The 27,480-nt window shown below is 44.4% G+C and overlaps 1 pseudogene; it reads left to right on the forward strand.

Moving 5' to 3' along the window:
* Positions 1-1,372: 1,372 nt before the first annotated feature.
* LOC139386720 (brefeldin A-inhibited guanine nucleotide-exchange protein 1-like) lies at positions 1,373-27,391 on the forward strand (annotated as a pseudogene).
* The last annotated feature ends 89 nt before the right edge of the window (positions 27,392-27,480 follow it).

Consider the following 27,480-nt stretch of genomic DNA (forward strand, 5'->3'; position numbering starts at 1 on the left):
CACCAGTGAAGAGGCGACTCTGGGATGCTGGCCTTCTAGAGGCGACTCTGGGATGCTGGCCTTCTAGGCAGAGTTGCAAAGAAAAAGCCATATCTCAGACTGGCCAATAAAAAGAAAAGATGAAGATGGGCAAAAGAACACTGGACAGAGGAACTCTTCTGCCTAGAAGGCCAGCATCCGTGAGTCGCCTCTTCAATGTTGACGTTGAGACGGGTGTTTTGCAGGTACTATTTCATGAAGCTGCCAGTTGAGGACTTGTGAGGAGTCTGTTTCTCAAACTAGACACTCTAATGTACTTGTTCTCTTGCTCAGTTGTGCACCGGGGCCTCCCACTCCTCTTTCTGATGAGTTTCAAAAGAAAGTATTTGTTTCTGGCCATTTTGAGCCTGTAATCAAACCCACAAATGCTGATGCTCCAGATACTCAACTAGTCTAAAGGACAGTTTTATTGCTTCTTTAATCAGGACAACAGTTTTCAGCTGTGCTAACATAATTGCAAAATGGTTTTCTAATGATCAATTAGCCTTTTAAAATTATAAACTTGGATTAGCTAACACAATGTGCCATTGGAACACAGAGTGATGGTTGCTGATAATGGGCCTCTGTACGCCTATGTAGATATTCCATAAAAAATCAGCCTTTTCCAGCTACAATAGTCATTTACAACATTAACAATGTCTACACTGTATTTCTGGTCATTTTGATATTATTTAATAATTTAGCTTCCAGTAGGATGCTTTACCAAGGTTAGTATCAGGGGTAAATATTTTGACATGGAAATAAATGGCCCTATGGTCTCTGAGGGGAGTAATACAAATATTTGTAGTAACACACTAACTATCAGTACATTTCGATAGAAGCCAAAAATCCATTCTGGACTGTCTGGAACCTCTTTTGTTACTCCAGCTTTTCCATAAAAAGTATTAAACCCAAATTCTGCCTGTTTGGCTGACCTGGGGGCCATCTATCAGTTGAATTATCTATAGTAATATAAATGTCCCCTCTTATCAATAATAACGAATTGGGAAATTCAGATAACCAATGTAGTATATTTTTCTCTACAGATTCAAGCAACTCATCATTCTCATGTTCGGTGAGAATAATGAGTTGTAACTGATCACAAGACAAGTAAAGTGACCTAAGGGGTCACAGTCAGTGTAACAGTATTATTGTGGAGTCACGGAATGACGTTTCCTTTCAACATGGCGCTGACAGGTTGTTAATAGAAATTGGTGGGATTTCCTTTCTGGAATAAAATATATTTAGCTTTCTACTTAGTACTCCTATATTAGACTCGGCTAAAAAAAAAGAAGACTACAAGAACAGCTTTATGTCCATGGGACAGCTGCTTTGACTACGGTTCCATCACATCATGTATGACAGTAAAACGAAAAACATGTTTTTAACCCGAGCACTGGAGAAGATTTTAGCCGATAAGGAGGTGAGAAAAGCTCACCATTCCCAGTTGCGCAAAGCCTGTGAAGTGTCCCTAGGTGAGTTTAAGTGTGACAACAATGTGTTAGTTTGGGTTGTCATCATTTGTCACCCACATCTTCTCGTGCATGCCACCAACTCCCCGGTTCGATACATGAAGTGCTTGCATACATTGTAGCATCAATATGGACTGCGCTCTAAACAAGCATTGCTTCGCTGCAGAATCGAGATTGGATTCAAATTCTGGGCCGAAAACTAGTTTAACAGAAATCAAGCTTGGTCACTACCAGATATGTAGTTTCTTATGATGTTTGTGCTTGTTGTCATCTGCGTTATAGCCTAGTAGTGCAGGTGTGAGAGGGGTGGTGCTCTCATACCACATTGTGACCGCAACCGTATCCCGTGATTGTCCTGTGCCTTCCAAAGCCGGGGTTAATAATGTTGTCAGTGTTTACATTGGCAAATTCATTGTTTACATGGGCAGATCACACAAATGCATATATGGTATTGATTGAATTGTCTAAGGAGAGGAAACATGGTACTACAAAAAATATAGCCTGTTCAGGATTACCATTTGCAATTATTCAACATTGCAGTGGGTAATGTGAGCTGGACTGCTCAGTGGCAATGGGACAATAGTTTGCTGATCGAAACTAAACAGGGGATGTATAGGAAATGGCACCCTATTTCTTATAAAATACACAACTTGTAACCTATGGGCCCTGGTACCGTGAACTAAGGAAAATAATCCTCTTATCACATTCATTTTAGGAGGGAAGGTGAATTCAACTTTATTTTCAAGTTGAGAAACAGTCATTTACCAAATAGCAGTTTTACATTTTTACATGAATAGGGTAAAGTTAGTCATCATTTTAGGAGCAGAACAGCATGGTCAGGAGGATAAGCTTTACAGTGTATTCAGACCCCTTCCCTTTTTCCACATTTTGTTATGTTACAGCCTTATTCTAAAATTGATAAAAAATATATTTTTTCCCCTCATCAATCTACACACAATACCCCATAATGACAAAGTGAAAACTGTTTTTTAAGAAATATATGTACATTTCATGAAAAACAGAAATACCTTATTAACATAAGTATTCAGACGCATTGCTGTGAGACTCGAAATTGAGCTCAGGTGCATCCTGTTTCCATTGATAATCCTTGAGATGTTTCTACATCTTGATTGGAGTCCACCTGTGGTAAATTAAATTGATTGGACATGATTTGGAAAGGCACACACCTGGCTATATAAGGTCCCACAGTTGCACGGTAAAGCAAAAACCAAGCCAAGAGGTCAAAGGAATTGTCTGCAGAGCGCTGAGACAGGATTGTGTTGAGTCATAGATCTAGGGAAGGGTACTAAAAAATGTCTGCAGCATTGAAGGTCCCCAATAATATAGTGGCCTCCATCATTCTTAAATGGAAGAAGTTTAGAATTCCCAAGACTCTTCCTAGAGCTGGCCGCCTGGCCAAACTGAGCAATCAGGGAAGTAGGGCCTTGTTCAGGGAGGTGACCAAGAACCCGATGGTCACTGACAGAGCTCCAGATGCGAGAACCTTCCAGAAGGACAGCTATATCTGCAGCCAGACGGAAGCTACTCCTCAGTAAAAGGCACATGGCAGCCCGTTTAAATGAATCCCAGACCATGAGAAACAAGATTCTCTGGTCTGATGAAACCAGGATTGAACTATTTGGCCTGAATGCTAAGCGTTACATCTGGAGGAAACCTGGCACCATCCCTACGGTGAAGCGTGGTGGCAACATCACGCTGTGTGAATTTTTTGTTGTTGTTTTGCAGCAGGGAATGGGAGACTAGTCAGGATTGAGGGAAAGATAAACGGAGCAAAGTACAGTGAGATCCTTGATGAAAACCTGCTCCAGAATGCTCAGGGCCTCACAGTGGGGCGAAGGTTCACCTTCCAACAGGACAACGACCCTAAACACACAACTAAGACAACGTAGGAGTGGCTTCGGGACATGTCTCTGAATGTCCTTGAGTTTCCCAGCCAGAGCCCAGACTTGAACCCGATCGAACATCTCTGGAGAGAACTGAAATAGCTGTGCAGCAATGCTCCCCATACAACCTAAAAAGCCAAAGGTGCTTTAACAAAGTACTAAGTAAAGGGTCTGAATACTTATGTCAATGTTTATGTTTTTTGTTTGTAATACATTTGAAATTTTTTTTTTAAATGTTGCTTTGTCGATATGTGGTATTGTGTGTAGATTGAGGCGGAAAAAAAGATTTAATCAATTTTAGAATAAGGCTGTAAAGTAAAATGTGGAAAAAGTCAAGGGGTCTGATTACTTTTCGAATGCACTGTATTTCCAATTTGAGACAGGGGTGTCACCGCAAGCTGTATTGTGTTCATTAGGCGTGTCATATATCATTTTCAAAGATGCATTGTGATACATTATGAGCTCAAAACATTTTGCTGCAAAAATAATTTGGACTATTCGTGGATTAATCGTTAGTCAAAATTCCACAGTCGTCACAGCCCTGGTCAAAAATAGTGCACTATAAAGGAAATGGATGCCATTTGGGACGTAACCATAAGTTACTGACATAATGGAAGGGTGTTTGGTAGCCCAATATTAGACCTCTCATGAATTATTTCATTATGACAATGTTTTGTTCTAGCTTTCCTTGTGCACGCTTCCTTTTCATCCTGTCTGGGGCAGCACAGCTAACAGACAGGTGTGAACCACAGACAAGTGTGTGCGCAAAGCGAAAACAAAACCTTGACATCCATTGTCCATAGACTGCTTACAGGGTATGGAAACCAATATATAATTTCGGTGAACTATCCCTTTAACACTGTCAATTGTTTTTCACTTAATAGCAGCAACAGCACCGTCTAGTGGTGAGACCTGGTAATATATAAGGATGTTTTATGGCACATAAACCAAACAACAACAATGACTCCTTTCTCTGAACAGGGGGAAAAAGCTAATGGGTGGCTTTCGACAAACCAAATGTTGAGTACTATTTTAATTAATATAATATAAATTAAAATGGCCAATTTGTGTGCAATCAATTAGTTAATTATCCAGAGATCCAATTATATATATATTTTTGCAGCCGGAATACTTCAAGTTGAAGTCGGAAGTTTACATACACTTAGGTTGGAGTCATTAAAACGTATTTTTCAACCACTCCACAAATTTCTTGTTGCCAAAACTATAGTTTAAGTCGGTTAGAAAATCTACTTTGTGCATGACACAAGTAATTTTTTCAACAATTGTTTACAGACAGATTATTTCAGTTATTATTCACTGTATCACAATTCCAGTGGGTCAGAAGTTTACATACAGTCGTGGCCAAAAGTTTTGAGAATGACACAAATATGAATTTTGACAAAGTTTGCTGCCTCAGTTTGTATGATGGCAATTTGCATATACTCCAGAATGTTATGAAGAGTGATCAGATGAATTGCAATGAATTGCAAAGTCCCTCTTTGCCATGCAAATTAACTGAATCCCCCAAAAACATTTCCACTGCATTTCAGCCCTGCCACAATCATGTCAGTGATTCTCTCGTTAACACAGGTGTGAGTGTTGACGTGGACAAGGAGATCACTCTGTCATGCTGATTGAGTTCGAATAACAGACTGGAAGCTTCAAAAGGAGGGTGGTGCTTGGAAGCATTGTTCTTCCTCTGTCAGCCACGGTTACCTGCACATAAACACGTGCCATCATCATTGCTTTGCACAAAAGTGTTTCACAGGCAAGGATATTGCTGCCAGTAAGATTGCACCTAAATCAACTATTTATCAGATCATCAAGAACTTCAAGGAGAGTGGTTCAATTGTTGTGAAGAAGGCTTCAGGGCTCCCAAGAAAGTCCAGCAAGCACCAGGACCGTCTCCTAAAGTTGATTCAGCTGTGGGATCGGGGCACCACCAGTACCGAGCTTGCTCAGGTATGGCAGCAGGCAGGTGTGAGTGCATCTGCACGCACAGTGAGGCGAAGACTTTTGGAGGATGGCCTGGTGTCAAGAAGGGCAGCAAAGAAGTCACTTCTCTCCAGGAAAAACATCAGACTGATATTCTGCGTAAGGTAGGTACAGGGATTGGACTGCTGAGGACTGGGGTAAAGTCATTTTCTCTGATGAATTCCCTTTCCGATTGTTTGGGGCATCCAGAAAAAAGCTTGTCCGGAGAAGACAAGGTGAGCGCTACCATCAGTCCTGTGTCCTGCCAACAGTAAAGCGTCCTGAGACCATTCATGTGTGGGGTTGCTTCTCAGCCAAGGGAGTGGGCTCACTCACAATTTTGCCTAAGAACACAGCCATGAATAAAGAATGGTACCAACACATCCTCCGAGAGCAACTTCTCCCAACCATCACGGAACAGTTTGGTGACGAACAATGCCTTTTCCAGCAATGATGGAGCACCTTGCTATAAGGCAAAAGTGATAACTAAGTGGCTCGGGGAACAAAACATCGATATTTTGGGTCCATGGCCAGGAAACTCCCCAGACCTTAATCCCATTGAGAACCTGTGGTCAATCCTCAAGAGGTGGTTGGACAAACAAAACCCCACCTATTCTGACAAACTCCAAGCATTGATTCATGCAAGAATGGGCTGCCATCAGTCAGGATGTGGCCCAGAAGTTAATTGACAGCATGCCAGGGCGGATTGCAAAAGTCTTGAAAAATTGACTCTTTGCATCAACTTCATGTAATTGTCCATAAAAGCCTTTGACACTTATGAAATGCTTGTAATTATACTTCAGTATTCCATAGTAACATCTGACAAAAATATCTAAAGACACTGAAGCAGCAAACTTTGTGAAAATTAATATTTGTGTCATTCTCAAAACTTTTGGCCATGACTGTACACTAAGTTGACTGTGCCTTTAAACAGCTTGGGAAATTCCATAAAATTATGTCATGGCTTTAGAAGCTTCTGATGGGCTAATTGACATCATTTGAGTCAATTGGAGGTGTATCTGTGGATGTATTTCAAGGCCTACCTTCAAACTCACTGCCTCTTTGCTTGACATCATGGGATAATTAAAAGAAATCAGTGACGACCTCAGAAATAAAATTGTGGACCTCCACAAGTCTGGTTCATCCTTGGGAGCAATTTCCAAATGCCTGAAGGTACCACATTAATCTGTACAAACAATAGTACACAAGTATAAACACCATGGGACCACGCAGCTTTCATACCGCTCAGGAAGGAGACGCGTTCTGTCTCCTAGAGATTAACCTACTTTGGTGTGAAAAGTGCAAATCAATCCCAGAACAACAGCAAATGACCTTGTGAAGATGCTGGAGGAAACGGGTACAAAAAGTATCTATATCCAGAGTAAAACGAGTCCTATATTGACATAACCTGAAAGGCCGCTCAGCAAGGAAGAAGCCACTGCTCCAAAACCGCCATTAAAAAAGCCAGACTACGGTTTGCAACTGCACATGGGGACAAAGATTGTACTTTTTCGAGAAATGTGTCTGATGAAACAAAAATACAACTGTTTGGCCATAATGACCATCGTCATGTTTGGAGGAAAAGGGTGAGACTTGCAAGCCGAAGAACACCATCCTAACCTCAATCCTATAGAAAATTTGTGGGCAGAACTGAAAAAGCGTGTGCGAGCAAGGAGGCCTACAAACCTGCCTCAGTTACACCAGGTCTGTCAGGGGGAATGGACCAAAATTCACCCAACTTATTGTGGGAAGCTTGTGGAAGGCTACCCGAAATGTTTGACCCAAGTTAAACAATTTAAAGGCAATGCTACCAAATAGTAATTGAGAGTATGTAAACTTCTGACCCACTGGGAATGTGATGAAAGAAATAAAAGCTGAAATAAATAATTCTCTACTATTTTTCTGACTTTTCACATTCTTAAAATAAAGTGGTGATCTTAACTGAATTTTTAGGAGGATTAAATGTCAGGAATGGTGAAAAACTGAGTTTAATTTGGCTAAGGTGTATGTAAACTTCTGACTTCAACTGTATGTTTCTAACTGCAGAAAACATTTTAGAACAAGCTGAGATGGTGGCTTGCTGAAATGATATTGAATGACCTGTATGACACGCATAGACTTACATACAGCCTATCATGCATTGCTTATACCCTCCTAAGTATACTGTAGTTCAAAAGTGAAATATTAATCTTTGCCCTGCTGAAGGCCAGACATACAAAGCACAGTCTTGATTAAAAAAAAAAGAAAATGTATCACATTTTTATTTCCTTCTCAAGACTTGACTATAATAATGTATTATTTGCTGTTGTACCACTGATGAATGAATTACTGTTCACCTGCAGTGTTAATGAGAGGGGTAACACGTCTGATCTGTTCTTTGTTTGTACCCTATTCCCTATGGCACCCAATTTCCTATGTTGGGAACTAGTTTTGACTAGGGCCCATAGGGCTCTGGTCAAAAGTAGTGCACTATGGAATAAGGTGCCATTTGGGACGCAGTCTGGATTGTGTTCTCACTGGTTCGAGCCTGGTACGGGGACAGTGGAGGAAGCTATACTGCTTTTCGCAGCACACTGAAGTCTGTTCCTCTCCAGGTGATATAGTACAAACGGCAGAGCTATGATGAGCTTTGTTTTCAGTAAGGCTGTCATCTCATCTCTAGACATCTAAAGCATGCTGACACAACATTGATGAACTGAGAGTGGATGCAGTCAGCTTATTAGCGTTTGAACTGTCTCTCTCTTTCCTAGTTGGCAGGCAGAGACTAAATCATAAGGGAGCACTGTGTCTATGTTATAATGAAATATATTTGACCTTAGCTTTGTTGAGATCAGCCTGTAGATTCAAGTGAACATTTAGGTAGATGGTCAAGGAGAATGTGTGGTCCATAGTGATATTTTAAACAGTTCACTCTTAAGTTTTAGTATGCATCCCAAATAGCACCCCGTAGGGTTCTCGTCAAAAGGAGGTCACTATATAGGGAATAGAGTGCCATTTGGGATGCAGTTAAGTCTTTTCCAACCGATTTGAGAAGTGGTTTATTGAACTAAAACAGAGGGTCTCTGTACACCACCACCCTCCATATGAGCACCGATAACCCCCAGCATCTACAGTGTCAGATCCTGATAATAACATTACAACATGACTGCCATCCAATATGAAACCTAGTAGATGATGCTGACCATGACCCCAACCTCACCTTCACTGGCTGTAGATGGGATGCTCGACCGTGGAGTCGCAGACAGATACTAGATGTTTCATTATCTGCGTTAAACACCTGGATGACCTGCTGCCTCTCTACTTGGTTTTGGGGGTAAAATATGGTGCAGATGTTGGTGGTAACAAAACGCATGGACTTTTTCTCCGATTGTTTACTGATTGCCTTTTGGGGTTGACAAGTCATGTGGTGCATTTGTATCTTCTGCATTCCACTCTACACTAGCCAAGTTATTTAGTTCATTTTCATTCTGTATTGATTGAGTCTGGTACACTTTTGAGCTGTCGGTGCCTTTACTATGCCATGAAAATGATGGAGGAGTGGAGGTTATCTCTATCTGCCATGCTCCAAAGTATTGAACTATGTAGGCAGTTGGTTTGTGGTTATAGATTGACTGGTTGGTGGAGGCCAGGACTGAAGATGTCACTGACATGACATCCTACTCATGAAGTACTCATGAAATGGACAGTAACTCCTATGAAGAGATATGTGATATTATATTACAGTATTGGATATTTTTTTTGTAGCTATTTTATCGCTAGTTTCCTGCAATTATACTTTTTTTTTCATGGGGCGGAGGGAACATTTTACAATTTTAATATTCTACACGTTTTTTTCATTTTGTCACGGCTTATGCCTTTTTCTTATGCCATCTGAATGACTCAAACATTATAACAAAATCAGTAGGTAGTCCCATGCCATGAAAAAATACTCCTGAATTTTAGATTCTCCCTGACTGTCTAGTTTTTATTTTGGTGATTGTAATTTCCCCAAGATCTTATTTTTAAAAAAACAAAAAAACAAGGTCTCTGATCTTTTCTATATACTTTATATCTGGTTTTAGTCATCCTAGTTTACACTGAAAACATTTTACCATCTTGAAAATTATTTTTAAAACCACCGTTTTTTTCTCTCCCTTTTCTACTGTTTGGAAAAACACTTAGGCGACCCACCCAATACTTCTCTATGCAGACAAAACCCTGATTACCAGGCGACTTCATTATCTGCATGGAGTGTTCAGTTCGGCAGGATCTTCTATGAAGGTCAAGGGCAGGAATTTATAGTCGTGGAGGACATGGGCTAATTTGACAAAGTGCTCATGCCTTCATGTAATGAAGCTCTCTACTGCTGGGGTATTACATTGGCTGTTGATGTATTGACCTTGATTATTACTCATGTGGCAAGAGCAGCATCATACCGGTCATGAGGGGCCAATAACATGGCTCTTTAGTTCATTGTTTCTCTCTTTCTGTTTTCAGAGGAAATTAAAGAAGAAACAGAGAAACTGAGGTAGGTTTATTTTGAGATATAGTGTGTGTGTGAAATGTAATCTCTAGTCAATATTGTCAAGGTTTGTTTTGATGTGTCTTGTTTTCTTGTTATTGTCTTCTCCTCCAATCCCTTGGTTGTGATTGGTTAATAGACAGATGGGCCAGTGAACTGAGTGACCTACACATCTCCCACTGCCTTCTGTCTGGAGGTTTCATTTCTTTCACACCTGAGCTCTCACAGGTCCTAGTCACCACCCCAGACCCCAGGCTGAAACACTGACCAGGCACACTCCCAAGTGATTCAAAATTGCATTTTGTCCCTTATGTGCACTATATAGGGAAAAGGGTGCCATTTAAGACACACACACTATAGCACAGCAGTCTATTAAGCTTTAGTCACTCCTCACTCAATGTTAAAAACAAAACTCTTTCTTTTTTTTCTGTCAAATGTGCATTGGGGAAATTAACACCTCTCGAGTTTGAGATAAGATGCAAATAAAGTTTATTAAAAAAAAGACTAGGCTTATCTGCTTCATAGCTGGCCTTATTAAAGTTTGAGGAAATGAGAGGGAGGAAGGAGCTGAGACGAGAAGTGGGATAAAGAAGAGTAACTCAGTATTGATGGTCAGTATCCCCCAGCTAACTGACAATGGCTACATCCTGATTCTCTACCGTTCTCCCGAGGGGTGCACTTGTTCACTCCCCCTCATGGATTTGAAAGCATTGGGTTGCTGTAAGCTTTGGCTGTTGGGAGTTTCCACCATTTTTCCATTGGAGGCAGTGTTCAAGTGCACACTTCGGGAGAAGTGTAGAGAATCGGAATGCACCAAGTGTGTTTGTGACAGTGTCCACAATGCCGACACTGGTACTCCTCTCCTGACCTCCTCCCGACCTCTCTAACCTTCTCTGCAGACTGCACGCAACTCCACGTCCAGCTGCCTACCTGAATGAACCACAGCAATGCTGATGTTTACAGAGGACCTCAGGAGCATCAATATGACTGCTGCATTGAGGACTATTGGGGGCAGTTGGCCATTGCCAAGCCACAAACGTTTCATATGAGATGGTTGAATTGCTCAGACACGTTTGTTTAGCCTAATGTTTTAACCATTTAGCTGTCACTCTGTATTCCCCCTCAGTCCCCCTCCTGGAGACAACAATGCTGATTCCAGTGCTCTACCACCAGTCAAGTCCAAGGATACCGTCATAGAAGCAGACAAGTACTTCCTGCCATTTGAGTTAGCCTGCCAGTCCAAATGTCCTCGCATCGTCATCACATCTCTAGATTGTTTACAGGTCAGTAGCAGGTAACACTACACACACACACACACACAAGTTCAGTAAACATACAGTTGAAGTCAGAAGTTTACATACACCTTAGCCAAACACATTTAAACTCAGTTTTTCACAATTCCTGACATTTAAAAATCCCCTGTCTTAGGTCAGTTAGGATCACCACTTTATTTTAAGAATATGAAAAGTCAGAATAATAGGAGAGAGAGTGATTTATTTCAGCTTTTACTTCTTTCATCACATTCCCAGTGGGTCAGAAGTTTATATACACTCAATTAGTATTTGGTAGCATTGCCTTTACATTTTTTAACTTGGGTCAAACGTTTCGGGAACACTTCCACAAGCTTCCCACAATAAGTTGGGTGAATTTTGGCCCATTCCTCCTGACAGAACTGGTGTAACTGAATCAGGTTACTAGGCCTCCTTGCTCGCACACACTTTTTCAGTTCTGCCGTCAAATTTTCTATAGGATTGAGGTCAAGGCTTTGTGAAGGCCACTCCAATACCTTTACTTTGTTGTCCATTTTGCCACTACTTCGGAAGTATGCTTGGGGTCCTTGCCCATTTGGAAGAGACATTTGTGACCAAGCTTTAACTTCCTGACTGATGTCTTGAGATGTTGCTTCAATATATCCACATAATTTTCCTGCCTCATGATGCCATCTATTTTGTGAAGTGCACCAGTCCCTCCTGCAGCAAAGCACCCCCACAACATGATGCTAACACCCCCATGCTTCACGGTTGGGATGGTGTTCTTCGGCTTGCAAGCCTCACCCTTTTCCTCCAAACATAACGATGGTCATTATGACCAAACAGTTATATTTTTGTTTCATCAGACCAGAGGACATTTCTCCAAAAAGTACGATCTTTATGTTTATGGTGTTTATACTTGCATACTATTGTTTGTACAGATGAACGTGGTACCTTCAGGTGTTTTAAAATTACTCCCAAGGATGAACCAGACTTGTGGAGGTGTACAATTTTTTTCTGAGGCCGTGGCTGATTCCATTTGATTATCCCATGATGTCAAGCAAAGAGGCACAGTTTGAAGGCAGGCCTTGAAATACATCCACAGGTACACCTCCAATTGACTCAAATGATGTCAATTAGCCTATCAGAAGCTTCTAAAGCCATGACATCCTTTTCTGGAATTTTCCAAGTTGTTTAAAGGCACAGTCAACTTAGTGTTTGTAAACTTCTGACCCACTGGAATTGTGATACAGTGAAATAAACTGTCTGTAAACACTTTTTGGACAAATTCCTTGAGTCATGGACAAAATAGATGTCCTAACCAACTTGCCAAAACTATAGTTTGTTAACAAGACATTTGTGGAGTGGTGGAAATAACAAGTTTTAATGACTCCAACCTAAGTATATGTAAACTTCACACTTCAACTGTATGTCTAATCTTGGCAAATGGCAGTTATTAAAGTTCTACAGTGTTTTTCTGGATTATTGTATCATACTCAGTTAAGGTAAGGTTTATCCTCATTTTTGTTTCTCCAGAAACTCATTGCTTATGGCCACCTCACTGGAAACGCTCCAGACAACACTACACCTGGAAAGAGGTTAATCGATAGAATCATCGAGACCATATGTGGCTGCTTTCAAGGGCCTCAGACAGACGAAGGTGTTCAGCTGCAGATTATAAAGGTGTGTGGTCTATGAGCTCTCCTCCTGTCTGTGTGACAGACAGACCATCCACAGCCTGCCTCTCCTCTCCTCCTGTCTGTGTGACAGACAGACCATCCCCAGCCTGCCTCTCCTCTCCTCCTGTCTGTGTGACAGACAGACCATCCACAGCCTGCCTCTCCTCTCCTCCTGTCTGTGTGACAGACAGACCATCCCCAGCCTGCCTCTCCTCTCCTCCTGTCTGTGTGACAGACAGACCATCCCCAGCCTGCCTCTCCTCTCCTCCTGTCTGTGTGACAGACAGACCATCCACAGCCTGCCTCTCCTCTCCTCCTGTCTGTGTGACAGACAGACCATCCCCAGCCTGCCTCTCCTCTCCTCCTGTCTGTGTGACAGACAGACCATCCACAGCCTGCCTCTCCTCTCCTCCTGTCTGTGTGACAGACAGACCATCCCCAGCCTGCCTCTCCTCTCCTCCTGTCTGTGTGACAGACAGACCATCCCCAGCCTGCCTCTCCTCTCCTCCTGTCTGTGTGACAGACAGACCATCCCCAGCCTGCCTCTCCTCTCCTCCTGTCTGTGTGACAGACAGACCATCCCCAGCCTGCCTCTCCTCTCCTCCTGTCTGTGTGACAGACAGACCATCCCCAGCCTGCCTCTCCTCTCCTCCTGTCTGTGTGACAGACAGACCATCCCCAGCCTGCCTCTCCTCTCCTCCTGTCTGTGTGACAGACAGACCATCCCCAGCCTGCCTCTCCTCTCCTCCTGTCTGTGTGACAGACAGACCATCCCCAGCCTGCCTCTCCTCTCCTCCTGTCTGTGTGACAGACAGACCATCCCCAGCCTGCCTCTCCTCTCCTCCTGTCTGTGTGACAGACAGACCATCCCCAGCCTGCCTCTCCTCTCCTCCTGTCTGTGTGACAGACAGACCATCCCCAGCCTGCCTCTCCTCTCCTCCTGTCTGTGTGACAGACAGACCATCCCCAGCCTGCCTCTCCTCTCCTCCTGTCTGTGTGACAGACAGACCATCCCCAGCCTGCCTCTCCTCTCCTCCTGTCTGTGTGACAGACAGACCATCCCCAGCCTGCCTCTCCTCTCCTCCTGTCTGTGTGACAGACAGACCATCCCCAGCCTGCCTCTCCTCTCCTCCTGTCTGTGTGACAGACAGACCAGCCCCAGCCTGCCTCTCCTCTCCTCCTGTCTGTGTGACAGACAGACCATCCACAGCCTGCCTCTCCTCTCCTCCTGTCTGTGTGACAGACAGACCATCCCCAGCCTGCCTCTCCTCTCCTCCTGTCTGTGTGACAGACAGACCAGCCCCAGCCTGCCTCTCCTCTCCTCCTGTCTGTGTGACAGACAGACCATCCCCGGCCCATTCTCTCAGGGTTGTGCCAAACTAGTAGATCTAACAGCTGGCACATACATAGTGGATATAGTCCTCTGTTGTTGTGTTTGAGTGTTCAATATTACTTCCCACTAAGCAATGGCATCAAAATCAGGGACAGGAGGCATTTTCAGGGACAGGAGGCACCCATAATTGATTTTGTTAATGATATCCATTATTTAAAATGAGATGAAATTGTACAAAGGGTTTTATTTTAATAATGACAATCTCATGATTTTACAATGCTTTGGGTTCAGTCACAAAACCTACAGTATCTTGTTTTCTGTGAGTAGTAGTGACTGTTAGTTTGGTGCCATATAAATATAATAAGTTGAATGGGTGTCTCCATTCAAGTCAATGATGCCAGAATGGGTCTGCTGGCAGCCATTTTAAGTGTACCCATAGGAGTAAAGCATTCTAGTTCTGTGGATGCTGTCCCTCTGCAGGCTCTGCTGACAGTGGTGACTTCTCAGCACATCGAGATCCACGAGGGAACGGTGCTGCAGGCAGTCAGGACCTGCTTCAACATCTACCTGGCCAGCAAGAACCTCATCAACCAGACCACGGCCAAGGCCATGCTTACACAGATGCTAATTGTTATCTTTGCTCGCATGGAGAACCAAGCAGTAAGCGCTCTCTCTCTCTCTCTCTCTCTCTCTCTCTCTCTGTTTCTACCCCCCCCCCCCCCCCTCTGACTCTATGTGTCACAAAAAAATTGCTAGAACAAGAATCCCCATTCAAGTCAATTTGCCATGATGGGTGGACTGGTGGCCATGTTAACTGTATCCATTATTGTTCCAGTAAAATGTCAGTAGTCTGAGGGCCTTTTCCCCCCCATTCTGGTAATTCTATTTCCTCTCTCTTTAACGTGAGTGAAGTGAGTTCGGAACATCTGAATGGATACGTCTTAAAAGTAGTTTGCATGTACAAAATAATATGTCCGAACCCCCGAATCAAGTATGCATCCCAAAAATAACATGATCGCTGTGGTAGAACGTTTAGTTTGATTGGGAATTTTCTGCATTTAACAGAGTGCCATCAGCAGCCTGATTTCAGATGTGTAAATGTAATAATTAAATTATTATGTTAATCTGACTATCCACAATAATCACATTATTGTGTGCATGTTACCATACTAAATCTTTGCTACCAACATGGTGTTGGTTTCCTTATATTGACCTGTATGCCGAAGACAAAATACCTGATACCATGACAAAATTCTAATGATGCCAGTGCTGTAGATTGTTTTTGTGCTTGGCTTGACAGTGCATGGTCCAAAATTGTTTGGCCTATGGTTATGTTTCGTACAATCTAGGGCTAGGATTTTCAAGTAGGCATTACGATGATGTCTGTGTCTGTGTGTGTTTCCGTCTGTGTCCTTGTCTCTGCGTACAGTTCCAGGAGGCCAGACAGATCGAGAAGGAGCGTCTGAGACAGGAACCTCATGCCTCCCCCCAACAGAACCAGGAGCCCCACACAGCCTCACCTCAGCCCTCTGCCTCCCCTAAACAGGAGCAGCATACCTCCTCACCCACACCTCAGGTGGTGACCTCCCGGGTGCCTGATCAAAATGCCCAAGATGACCCGGAGCCAGAAAATGTCTCTGTGTTCTGCAGTGCTGAAAACGAGCTGACTGAGGCAGACCTGGCTACTGCAGCTGCTGCACAGGGTAAGTATCTCTCTCTTTTTGTCACTCACTCTCACTCAAAGTGAGAATAAGTCCTTTTCTGTATGTCTCTCTGGAAGTCATTGTTGCATATTTCACTGAGTCATTGCATTTGATTAAGCAAGCTTCATACATATCACTGTCTGTAAAATCCATGTGTGTGAATCAGTATTCCTATTCTCTGCTGAGAGAGAGGTCTGCCATGTTAATAGAGCTCTTAAATGGATGGAAGGAGGTAATAAAACGTCCAGCCGAAGTCAAGGGCTGAGTCCCAAATGGCACCCTATTCCCTTGATAATGCACTACTTTTGAACAGAGCCAAATGGGCCCTAGTCAGAAGTAGTGCACTTAATTAAGAATAGGCAATGTATAAATATACACTGAGTCTACAAAATATTAACACCTGCTCTTTCCATGACAAAGACTGACCAGGTGAATCCATGTGAAAGCTATGATCCCTTATTGATGTCACTTGTTAAATCCACTTCAATCAGTGTAGATGAAGGGGAGCAGACCGGTTAAAGAAGGACTGAGACATGGATTGTGTTTGTGTGCCATTTAGAGGGTGAATGGGCAAGAATAAAGATCTAAGTGCCTTTGAACGGGGTATGGTAGTAGGTGCCAGGCACCACGGTTTGTGGTAAGAACTGCAAAGCTACTGGGTTTTTCACGCTCAACAGTTTCTCATGTGTATCAAGAATGGTCCACCACCCAAAGGACATCCAGCCAACTTGACACAACTGTGGGAAGCATTGGAGTCAACATGGGCTAGCTTCCCTGTGGAACGCCTTTGACACCTTGTATAGTCCATGACCCGACAAATTGCTCTTCTGAGGGCGGGGGTGCAACACGATATTAGGAAGGTGTTTTATTATATACAGTACCAGTCAAAAGTTTGGACACACCAACTCATTCAAGGGTTTTTCTTTATTTTTTACCATTTTCTACATTGTAGAATAATAGTGAAGACATCAAAACTATGAAGTAACACATGGAATCATGTAGTAACAAAAAATTGTTAAACAAATCAAAGTATATTTTGTGTGTGTGTGTGTGTGTGTGTGTGTGTGTGTGTGTGTGTGTGTGTGTGTGTGTGTGTGTGTGTGTGTGTGTGTGTGAGAGTGAGTGAGTGAGTGAGTGAGTGAGTGAGTGAGTGAGTGAGTGAGTGAGTGAGTGAGTGAGTGAGTGAGTGAGTGAGTGAGTGAGTGAGTGAGTGAGTGAGTGAGTGAGTGAGTGAGTGAGTGAGTGAGTGAGTGAGTGTGTGTGTGTGTGTGAGAGAGAGAGAGAGAGAGAGAGACCAACTCAGTGGCCTTGTGATTAGTGTCCACCCTGAGATTACAGGGTTGGGAGTTTGATCTCCGGCTGAGTCATAACAAAGACTGTAACAAATGGGACCCCGTTGTGTGTCTGCTTGGCACTCGGCATTAAGGAGATGGATTGGGGGGTAAGGCCGTGCGGTAGACGAGCGTTCTGTCCGTTGATGTACTTGTACATCAAGCCTCCTCACGCTACAGAAACAGGAGACAAGCCAAGGATACTACTAATGTCTGAATGTGGCATCCATTCTAGACTTCTTGGCCTGACCAGAGGCAGTTAAACTCTACAAGGCAGAGGTCCTTTATTGGGATTCATAATGAAATGAAAATGAAAACCTCTGCCGTTGAATATGTTTTGTACTCATAGTGGAGGGATACATTAAATGGAAGATCTCACAAAGGAGTTTTGTGCAATGGTTTATTACATAGCAACTCCGTCTGTGTCAATTTGACTTCAAAGTCACCATAGGAAAGCATGGTAAAGTGCATTTAAATCTCTCTAGGTTTGTTCCAGCAAGATGCTGAAGGGCTTGTAGAGGAAGAACCAGTCAACTATGAGGAGCAAGCTCAAGAGGTGGTCCAGACCATGCTGCAGGAAGTTGTCAATAAAGTTGTTGTCGGTAACACATTAGTTTATTTTATACTCCAATATAGTATGTCCTGTCTTGTCTGTAGAACATTGGACTCACTGTAGTGCCTTGAAAGTTGTTCTTGTTGCGCTAGGAAGAAATATAAATTCTTACGTTCTAATTCATTTTTAGCCCCACTGTTGTTTTCTGAGACAATCTTTAGCTCTTTTGCGGATGTCCCTGTGTGTGTGTTCCCGCATGCCTGCGTGTGTGTGTAGAATGCAGGGAGAGTGTGTGCAGCGCTACAGAGTGTGTAGACGATGTGCCAGTCCCGGTGGTGGGGGAGGAGGAGGACGAGCTGGGCAGCGACACAGAGAACGTCCATGCCGACGGTATCCCTGGCACGCCCATATATACTGCCTTCACTCCCTCACTGGCGGACGACAGGCTCTCTGTCTCCTCCAACGACACTCAGGTGCCCACCCACACTGCTCCCCTACATAGAATGCCATTGATAGCTTCCCAAATAGCACCCTATTCCCTATATAGTGCACTACCTATGGCCCTGGTCAAAAGTAGTGCACTAAATAGGGAATAGGGTGCCATTTGGGATTCAAATACTGTCTATGGAGTATTAACAGATTAGTTGATAAATCCAAGTATTAGAGTGGCATCTGATTTGGCGTACTAATGTACATTTTGTGTATATGAACATGATTTTGTGTGTTTAATATCAGAGGCATCTGTGCATTTCCTTTTCTAGGAATCTGGAGTTACGAGTGGTTCCTCCCCTGTTGCTAAGTTCTCCCATATCCTCCAGAAGGATGCCTTCTTAGTGTTTCGCTCCCTCTGCAAACTCTCCATGAAGCCTCTGTCTGATGGACCCTCTGATCCTAAGTAAACTCTCCTTGATACCCTGTCACTATGAATCACTGTATGAATAGACCGGTAGGCTATGGCCATAGGAGTTGACTGTGATTGAATCTCTTGGTAGCCCTTAAAGGGCGTGGGTACATATTGTAACTTGTTTTGAGGCTTTATTATGTCTAAGGCGTATAGTATGGGATGTCTATGCATAACATTGTCAACTGTCTATTAGTCCAGATCATTAGAAGAGGATTTTATGACATTGTAAAGATGTCACATATGCTCGTGATGAGTATTAAAATGCATAATAAGGCATTTGGGATGCGTCAAGGAAACGTTGTCTCTGTCAATCTCACGAGCTGCGCTCCAAGGTGCTGTCCATCCAGCTGCTGCTGTCTATCCTGCAGAACGCTGGGCCCGTCTTCAAGACCAACGAGATGTCGACGCCATCAAGCAGTACCTGTGTGTGGCGCTGTCTAAGAACAGCGCCTCCTCAGTCCCCGAGGTCTTCTCGCTCTCCATCTTCCTCACCCTCCTCTCCCACTTCAAGATATCTATGTCAGCTACGACTGTGACCTGAACGCTGCTAATATATTTGAGAGGCTGGTCAATTACCTGTCTAAGATGGCACAGGGCAGAGTGGGGCATGAGCTTGGCACCACACCTGCTCAGGTAAAAGATGCTTCCAATGGACACTCACCTTCCATACATCTCCTTTCCTGTTGTGTGACCATTTTAAATGTGTTTATTTGTTGTAGGAGCTGAGCTTGAGGAAAAGGGGTCTGGGGTGTCTAGTGTCTATCCTCAAGTGGATGGTGGAGTGGAGCAATGATCAGTCTGTGAACCCCAACTCTCAGACCAGTCTAGGTAAGATACCACTTACCTACAATACTACCTACTGTTGAATAAATAATGTGTTTCCTCTGAGACCAAGTCATGCTCATTCATAACTACTGCAGTAGCCTAGGGGCTTCTTAATGACCCACAAACCCACTGAGACGCGACGGCCCTGCTTCCACCCATATCTCTTAACTACACATCTGACATCTCTCTGCAGCTCAGACTCAATTATATTTGTGTTTATCACGACATGTTCCATTGCTGATCTGGATCTGCTTTGCTCTCTGTCTTTGTTGTTCCAAGAAAGAGCAGGTAAAGCATCAAATCTATTCATAGACTCATGGTTCCAGTTAGTTAGAGACTGAGGTTGATCTTGAATGTCAGTTTTAGCAAAACTGATAGTCAAGTAGCGACTCTTCAGTTTGTTGTGTGGCCCTGTGTTTGCCAACCTGAAGTGCGCACTAGTGGTGTTCAGCAGCAGACCTCGTAGTGAGGCCCTGAGACCTCTGACGGGGTTTTATAAAGGGAAGGGAATTCTTGACATTATGGGATGTCCCTACGTGTCACCCTCACCTCTGTAGGTCAGGAGAAGCCCGCGGAGCAGGAGCCCAGTGAGAGCACCAAGCCCCCAGAGTGTATCAACCACTCAACTCCCTGGACTCCAATGCCTCCTCGGGCATCGGCTCCTACAGCACCCTCATGTCAGGAACGGACAACGCAGAGCCATCGAGGTCCTCAAGTGGCAGAAGGAGATCATCAAGCAAGGCATTCACTTGTAAGTGTGTGGGAGACTGGAAGTAATGTCAGAACAGCTTTCACTTGCATCCTAAATAACTAATCATTAGGATTTGTAGATCAGTCATTCTGCTCAGTCGGTGAAAAGTGACCGAGCAGAATTTGTGCTCTCAAATGTGCCTGTGTCATACAGATGTGACATTTCCCCCGCTCTCTCTTCCTGTGCAGGTTCAACAAGAAGCCAAAGAGGGGCATCCAGTATCTACAGGAGCAAGGCATGCTGGGTACCACGCTGGAGGACCTAGCTCAGTTTCTGCATCAGGAGGAGAGGCTAGATTCTGTCAGGACCCGCTGGAACTACATAACATACAATGGGATTCACTGCCTGTTAGCCTTCAGGGGGCAGCTTACCAGACACGTATGAAGCCACATCCTGGACAAAACATCAAGCTCAATATGTCTGGGGAAACTGCCCCTAAAAGACCTGTCTTAATCTGAGATATTTTTTCATTTTGTTAAATGTCAAACTTTTGTTGTTCTCACTTTTTCTTGTCCACAAATATATTGAATATACAGTGTACACTATATTTTCATTGTTTATGTGCATGTTGCAGTTCCTCTGTATGGACTTTGCTTTCCAGACTCAGGTGGGGGAGTTCATTAATAAAGAGGGGATGTACGCCTACGTTGACCAGATGGATTTCCAAGGCAAGGACTTTGTCTCGGCTCTGCGTCTGTTCCTGGAGGGCTTCCGTCTGCCCGGAGAGGCCCAGGAGATCGATCGACTAATGGAGAAATTTGTGGCCAGATATTTAGAATGTAACCAAGGGTGAGTGTCTCTCTGGCATCTCACTAGACAGACCAGATGGTGTGGGTTAATGGATGATGTTGGTAGTTATGTTATTGCACAGTAGATGTTATGACATTGGACTTGTTTCTCTAATCCTTCAGGCAAACTGAGTTCACCAGTGCAGATACGTCCTGGCTTATTCAATCATTATGTTGACAACAGACCTTCACAGTCCACAAGTAAGTCACTCAGACACGGCTTTTTTCTGTGACCTAAACATTAGTTTGACTTTCCCCCCCTCTTCCAGGTGAAGAATAAAATGACGAAAGAGCAATACATCAAGATGAATCGAGGAATCAACGACAGCAAAGATTTCCCTGAGGAGTACCTGTCAGGCATTTACAACGAAATCGCAGGAAGAAAATAGCCATGAACGACGCAAAGAAAATCACCCACAAATCCAGCAAACAATGCAAGTCTCTTTTCTGTTGCTGGTGGACAAAATGACAAGGGTCAAGAAGGAAACAAGCATATTACATGGACTCAAAGCTAGTCTGTCCTCAGAGGCACAGTGATGGCATCAACATTATTGTCTTGTGTGGTTAGGTGTTGACACTGTGTACAGTGGGTGTGTGTTTGCGTGTGAGAGCATGCTCACTGAGTGTCTGTCTGTTTCGAGCCCTCCCCCGTAGAGATGGAGCAGATCGTAAGACAGCCAAGGCCCTGATGGAGGCAGTCAGCCACGTCCAGGCTCCCTTCACCAGCGCCACGCGCCTAAACCACGTCAGACCTATGTTCAAGGTAACCCGCCTAGACCACGTCAGACCCATGTTCAAGGTAACCCGCCTAGACCACGTCAGACCCATGTTCAAGGTAACCCGCCGAGACCACGTCAGACCTATGTTCAAGGTATCCCGCCTAGACCACGTCAGACCCATGTTCAAGGTAACCCGCCGAGACCACGTCAGACCCATGTTCAAGGTAACCCGCCTAGACCACGTCAGATCCATGTTCAAGGTAACCCGCCTAGACCACGTCAGACCTATGTTCAAGGTATCCCGCCTAGACCACGTCAGACCTATGTTCAAGGTAACCCGCCTAGACCACGTCAGACCTATGTTCAAGGTAACCCGCCGAGACCACGTCAGACCTATGATCAAGGTAACCCGCCGAGACCACGTCAGACCTATGTTCAAGGTAACCCGCCGAGACCACGTCAGACCTATGTTCAAGGTAACCCGCCGAGACCACGTCAGACCTATGTTCAAGGTAACCCGCCGAGACCACGTCAGACCTATGTTCAAGGTAACCCGCCGAGACCACGTCAGACCTATGTTCAAGGTAACCCGCCGAGACCACGTCAGACCTATGTTCAAGGTATCCCGCCTAGACCACGTCAGACCCATGTTCAAGGTAACCCGCCGAGACCACGTCAGACCCATGTTCAAGGTAACCCGCCTAGACCACGTCAGATCCATGTTCAAGGTAACCCGCCTAGACCACGTCAGACCTATGTTCAAGGTATCCCGCCTAGACCACGTCAGACCTATGTTCAAGGTATCCCGCCTAGACCACGTCAGACCTATGTTCAAGGTAACCCGCCGAGACCACGTCAGACCTATGTTCAAGGTAACCCGCCGAGACCACGTCAGACCTATGTTCAAGGTAACCCGCCGAGACCACGTCAGACCTATGTTCAAGGTAACCCGCCGAGACCACGTCAGACCTATGTTCAAGGTAACCCGCCTAGACCACGTCAGACCTATGTTCAAGGTTTTCCCCAGTTGGCATAGACCCTGTTCTTAGCAGCGTTCAGCGTGGGTCTTCAGGACTGTGGTGACACTGAGGTAGCCTCTCTGTGTCTGGAGGGGATCCGCTGTGCCGTCAGGATAGCCTGCATCTTCACCATCCAACTGGAGCGTGATGCGTACGTCCAGGCCCTGGCGCGGTTCACCCTGCTCACAGCCAGCTGTGGTATCTCTGAGATGAAGCAGAAGAACATCGACACCATCAAGACCCTCATCACTGTCGCCCACACTGACGGAAACTACCTGGGCAACTCCTGGCATGAGGTTAGAATCTCTTCCATATTATCGTCTTACATAGTACAGTCACCGTGTTTCAATATTTCGGACCAACCAGGAAGTTATTATAGAAGAGAATATCCTCAATGACTTAGGTCGGCGTTGCTCCCTGTACATTGTTTTTACCAACCAGGATCGTAAAAGAGAACTTGACTCAATAACTAAATAAAGGATGATTAGTATAGTAACCCTCCATTAAAATCCCATCTGAAAGGTTCTCCTCTGTTCTCTGTTCTCCACAGATCTTGAAGTGTATCGGTCAGTTGGAGCTGGCCCAGCTGATCGGGACGGGGGTGTAGGCCCGTTACATCTCAGGACGGTCCCGGCCAAAGGGGGCCTCCTGGCCAGCCTGAGAGAGCAGGCCTCAGACAGCTCAGAGTACATGGGACTGGGTGAGTCCTCTCTCCTTTTCATTAATAGTCTACTTTCCAAATGGCACACTTTTCCCTATTCCACCCTAACCCCATAGAGCTTTGGTCAATATTGGGAATACTTGGGGGCTATTTTGGGATGCACCCAGGCTGTTGGATTAGATACCTTTTAGGCTACTGTCACAATGGCTAGTTTTGCTGTACGTGTATGTCAGTGTTTATCTTAGTGATAATGTCATATCATGGTTAATTGTTTGATATTTTCTTAACATATAATGTAGTGTTATGTGTCATTGTTTGACTAAGGGGTTTGCTTGAAACGTGAACCATCAGCTTTTTCTCATTACACGTTGTTTGTCTTGCAGTTGGAGGTAATGTGGACCGTAAACAGATAGCCAGTATTCAGGAGTCCATTGGAGAGACAAGCTCCCAGAGTGTCGTCGTTGCTCTTGACAGGTAGGCTGATAGAGTGGAATTTATTCAATATGTTGTTTCCCCTCTCCAGTTTTATTACGCAATAAACCTTTATCCTGTATAATGCCTCCTCTCCCCATAAGACCATAAAAACGCTCACTTTTACAGATGGAGAAAATGTCATATTTTTATGTTTTTTCAGGATATTTACTGGGTCTACCAGACTGGATGGCAACGCAATAGGTCGGTATCAGTTACATTTTATCCTAACTGTACATTTTTATCCAATGATGTGTAGGGGTGGCAAGTAGCCTCAGTTAGAGCGTTGGGACAGTAACCGAAAGGTTGCTGGTTTGATTCCTGGAGCCGAAAAGGTGAAACATTTTTATTCTGTTGCTGTACTCTTGAGCAAGGCACTTAACCCCAATTGCTCCAGGGGCGCTGGACAATGGTGACCCTGGCCATTGTGTCGGATGAATCAGAATTAGTTGGGTAACATAGATAATTAAGATGTTTTATTTGCATAATATGCTTATGTGAGATACTTGTCATTAGAATGTATCCTTTTGGACTATAGTGTTGGCAGTTTCACTATTCCCTCAGCTGGGGCTCAGTCACTTGGGGCCCAGAGAGGGGAGAGGTCAGGCTTGTCTTTCACATGTCCCTGGTGCTATGCAGAATATCAGAAAGGGAAGAGAACAGAATGGAACATTGTCTTCATATGTGAATGTGTCTTTACATATTCTTAAACCATGTGAAGGGATGGCGTGATTAATGGGGAACCAATTACTTGTCTCCAAAATGTCTGTGTGCCAGTCACTTCCACATTTTCCCATTGGGGGGAGGTGTATGGCAGTGTCTGGAAACATTATATGTCCTCTCTGATCTTACACTTATCCTGGGATAGTGTATGACCTAGAGGCTCACTCCCCTCAGTGAGCTTGTCCAGGAGTGGGGTCAAGAGGGAGTTTACTTGAGATGGGAGTATCTAGAGTTGACAATTGAGTTATGCCTTGGATGAGGTATAATTTTTGTACTATGAAGTACCAGGAACGAGATTAGAACCTCGTTTTAGAGACCAAACTGAGCGATAATTTATAGCAAATGCTATCTGGCTAAGGGATACTCCTTTCTCAAGTAAAAGTCCCTTTGTGAAGAGTTCCTAAGATCTGTGGTTCGTCATGTAAGTTGAGAGGGGTGTATCTTGGCTATAAAAGACCATTGTATTTTTCTGTAGTCACTCTCAATGGTTCATTATAGATAGTGAATTGTTGAAAGTCAAATGCTACTGCAAAGCTTATTAAAGATGTAGTTTAAGTATAACTCTGGTGCAGCTGGAGCTGATCCAGACCATAGACAATGTGGTCTTCTACCCCGCCAGCAGCAGGAAGGAGGATGCAGAGAACCTGGCTGCTGCACAGGTAACCATGGAGTTTGTACTCAATTCACACAGTTTCAATAACTGAAAAGAACAACAGTAAGGGCAAAATGTATCTTATGATAAATCATATTTGGCGATGGGCTGTCAATCTTATTACAAACAACGACAAAAAAAGTTGTGAATCCTTGGTCCTGGTCGGTCCCTGGATGGGAGACCAGATGCTGCTGGAAGTGGTGTTGGAGGGCCAGTAGGAGATACTCTTTCCTCTGGTCTAAAATAAGTAAATATCCCAATGCCCCAGGGTAGTGATTGGGGACATTGACCTGTATAGGGTGCCGTCTTTCGGATGGGACGTTAAACGGGTGTCCTGACTCTCTGGTCACTAAAGATCCAATGGCACTTATCGTAAGAGTAGGGGTGTTAACCCTGGTGCCCTGGCTAAATTCCCAATCTGGCCCTAATACCATCATGGCCACCTAATCATCCCCAGCTTACAATTGGCTCATTCATCCCCCCACCCTCCTCTTCCCTGTAACTATTCCCCGGGTCGTTGCTGTAAATGAGAATGTGTTCTCAGTTAACTTGCCTGATAAAATAAGGGTAAAATAAATAAAACAATCAGGATGTCTGACTAACATTTGGTTATCACTGAGCATTGTGGTGTTGTCAACCTCCACAGAGAGACCCAGTAGATGCAGACGTCTTGTTGAAGGCCCAGGACAAGGGAATGTACCGCTATCTGACCTCAGATCAGCTCTTCAAACTGCTGGACTGTCTGCTAGAGTCCCACCGCTTCGCCAAGGCCTTCAACTCCAACAACGAGCAGAGGACTGTCCTGTGGAAGGCAGGTGGGTGACTAAGAACCCCCTATACCTTCAACTGATCATCCCATTTCATTTGTCATTTAGCAGCTCTCTTATCCAGAGCGACTTACAGGAGCAATGTAGGTTTAAGTGCCTTGCTCAAGGGCACATCGACAGATTTTTCACTTCCAACACACTTAACCGCTAGGCTACCTACCGTCGCAAGCTATAATCATGACCTCTTATGACAGAGATACTATAAATTACTATTCTATATGGGATTCTACATGGAATTCTTGTCTTATGTCTGATGTTGTGGAATTAGTAAACAGTGACATTTGAATGGCTTACTGACGAACTAACATACAACAGCAGCTGTCTCACAGCATGTGTGTGTGTTACTCAGGTTTCAAGGGGAAGTCCAAACCAAACCTGTTGAAGCAGGAGACTAAGTCTGGCCTGTGGCCTCCTCATCCTGTTCCGCATGTACACAGATGACAGCCGCAAGGCAGCCTGGGAACAGGTGCAGAGGCGACTGCTCAAGTAAGAACTTAGCTAGAGGACATTGTGCTATTGACTTGTGTTAAAACAGTAAAACGCATCCTGTTCAGCACCATTTAGTCCATCATTGTGGACAGGAGTGGTTACCGGTAGTACAGACGGAGGCAAGAACCTGTGTTTTGCTTGCCTGGTCAATCAGATTGACTGCTGCGCTCACATTTCATTCGCTAAAGTGAGTTACACTGAGATCAGGCTGGGTTCCACCAGACTAATATTCTGCTGGTCGGGGTCTGGAAATAAGCGCCACACTCTTCTGTAATGTCTCTCTGCTTATTGCAGTGGGTATAGTGAGGCCCTGGGCTACTTCCTCACGCTGACATCAGAGAGCCACCGGGAAGCCTGGACCAATCTCTTCCTCACCAAGGTGGTGAAGATCAGCAATGACAGGTTGAGTCGATCACAAAGTAGAGTTCTCAATTCATCTTTCCTCGCCTCGTTCTCAAATTGCATTGGGGAAGAAAGTCCAAGGGGAGAGAGCTTGGACTTTCTCCTCCAATACGTTTGAGAAGGTGGAGATGGGATGCAAGGATGAATTGAGACCGAGACTTAGTTGTAATTTTCCCTTCACATGTCTGTGGAGAATGAACTAATTGGATCCCGTCCCTTTATCCCTCTATTATTCAGTTCAAGGCCCATGCATCCAGATACTACCCACTCCTCTGTGAGATCATGCAGTTTGACCTGATCCCAGAACTCCGGGCCGTGCTGCGTAAGTTCTTTCAACGCCTTCGACATCTCACTACTGCCCAGTCCCAGAGCGGAGCTAGGGCTTGCTGGAAGCTAGTGACATCATCACTAGTGGACCAGCACAGGATACAAGCTCCAAAGACAGTCCCTCTCTGGGGTGGGAGAGGGAAAGTTTTGCATCCCGAATGGCACCCTATTTCCTATATAGTGCACTATACAGGGGATATGGTG

The sequence above is a fragment of the Oncorhynchus clarkii genome, chromosome 28, assembly GCF_045791955.1.
Source record: "Oncorhynchus clarkii lewisi isolate Uvic-CL-2024 chromosome 28, UVic_Ocla_1.0, whole genome shotgun sequence".
Lineage (NCBI taxonomy): Eukaryota > Metazoa > Chordata > Actinopteri > Salmoniformes > Salmonidae > Oncorhynchus > Oncorhynchus clarkii.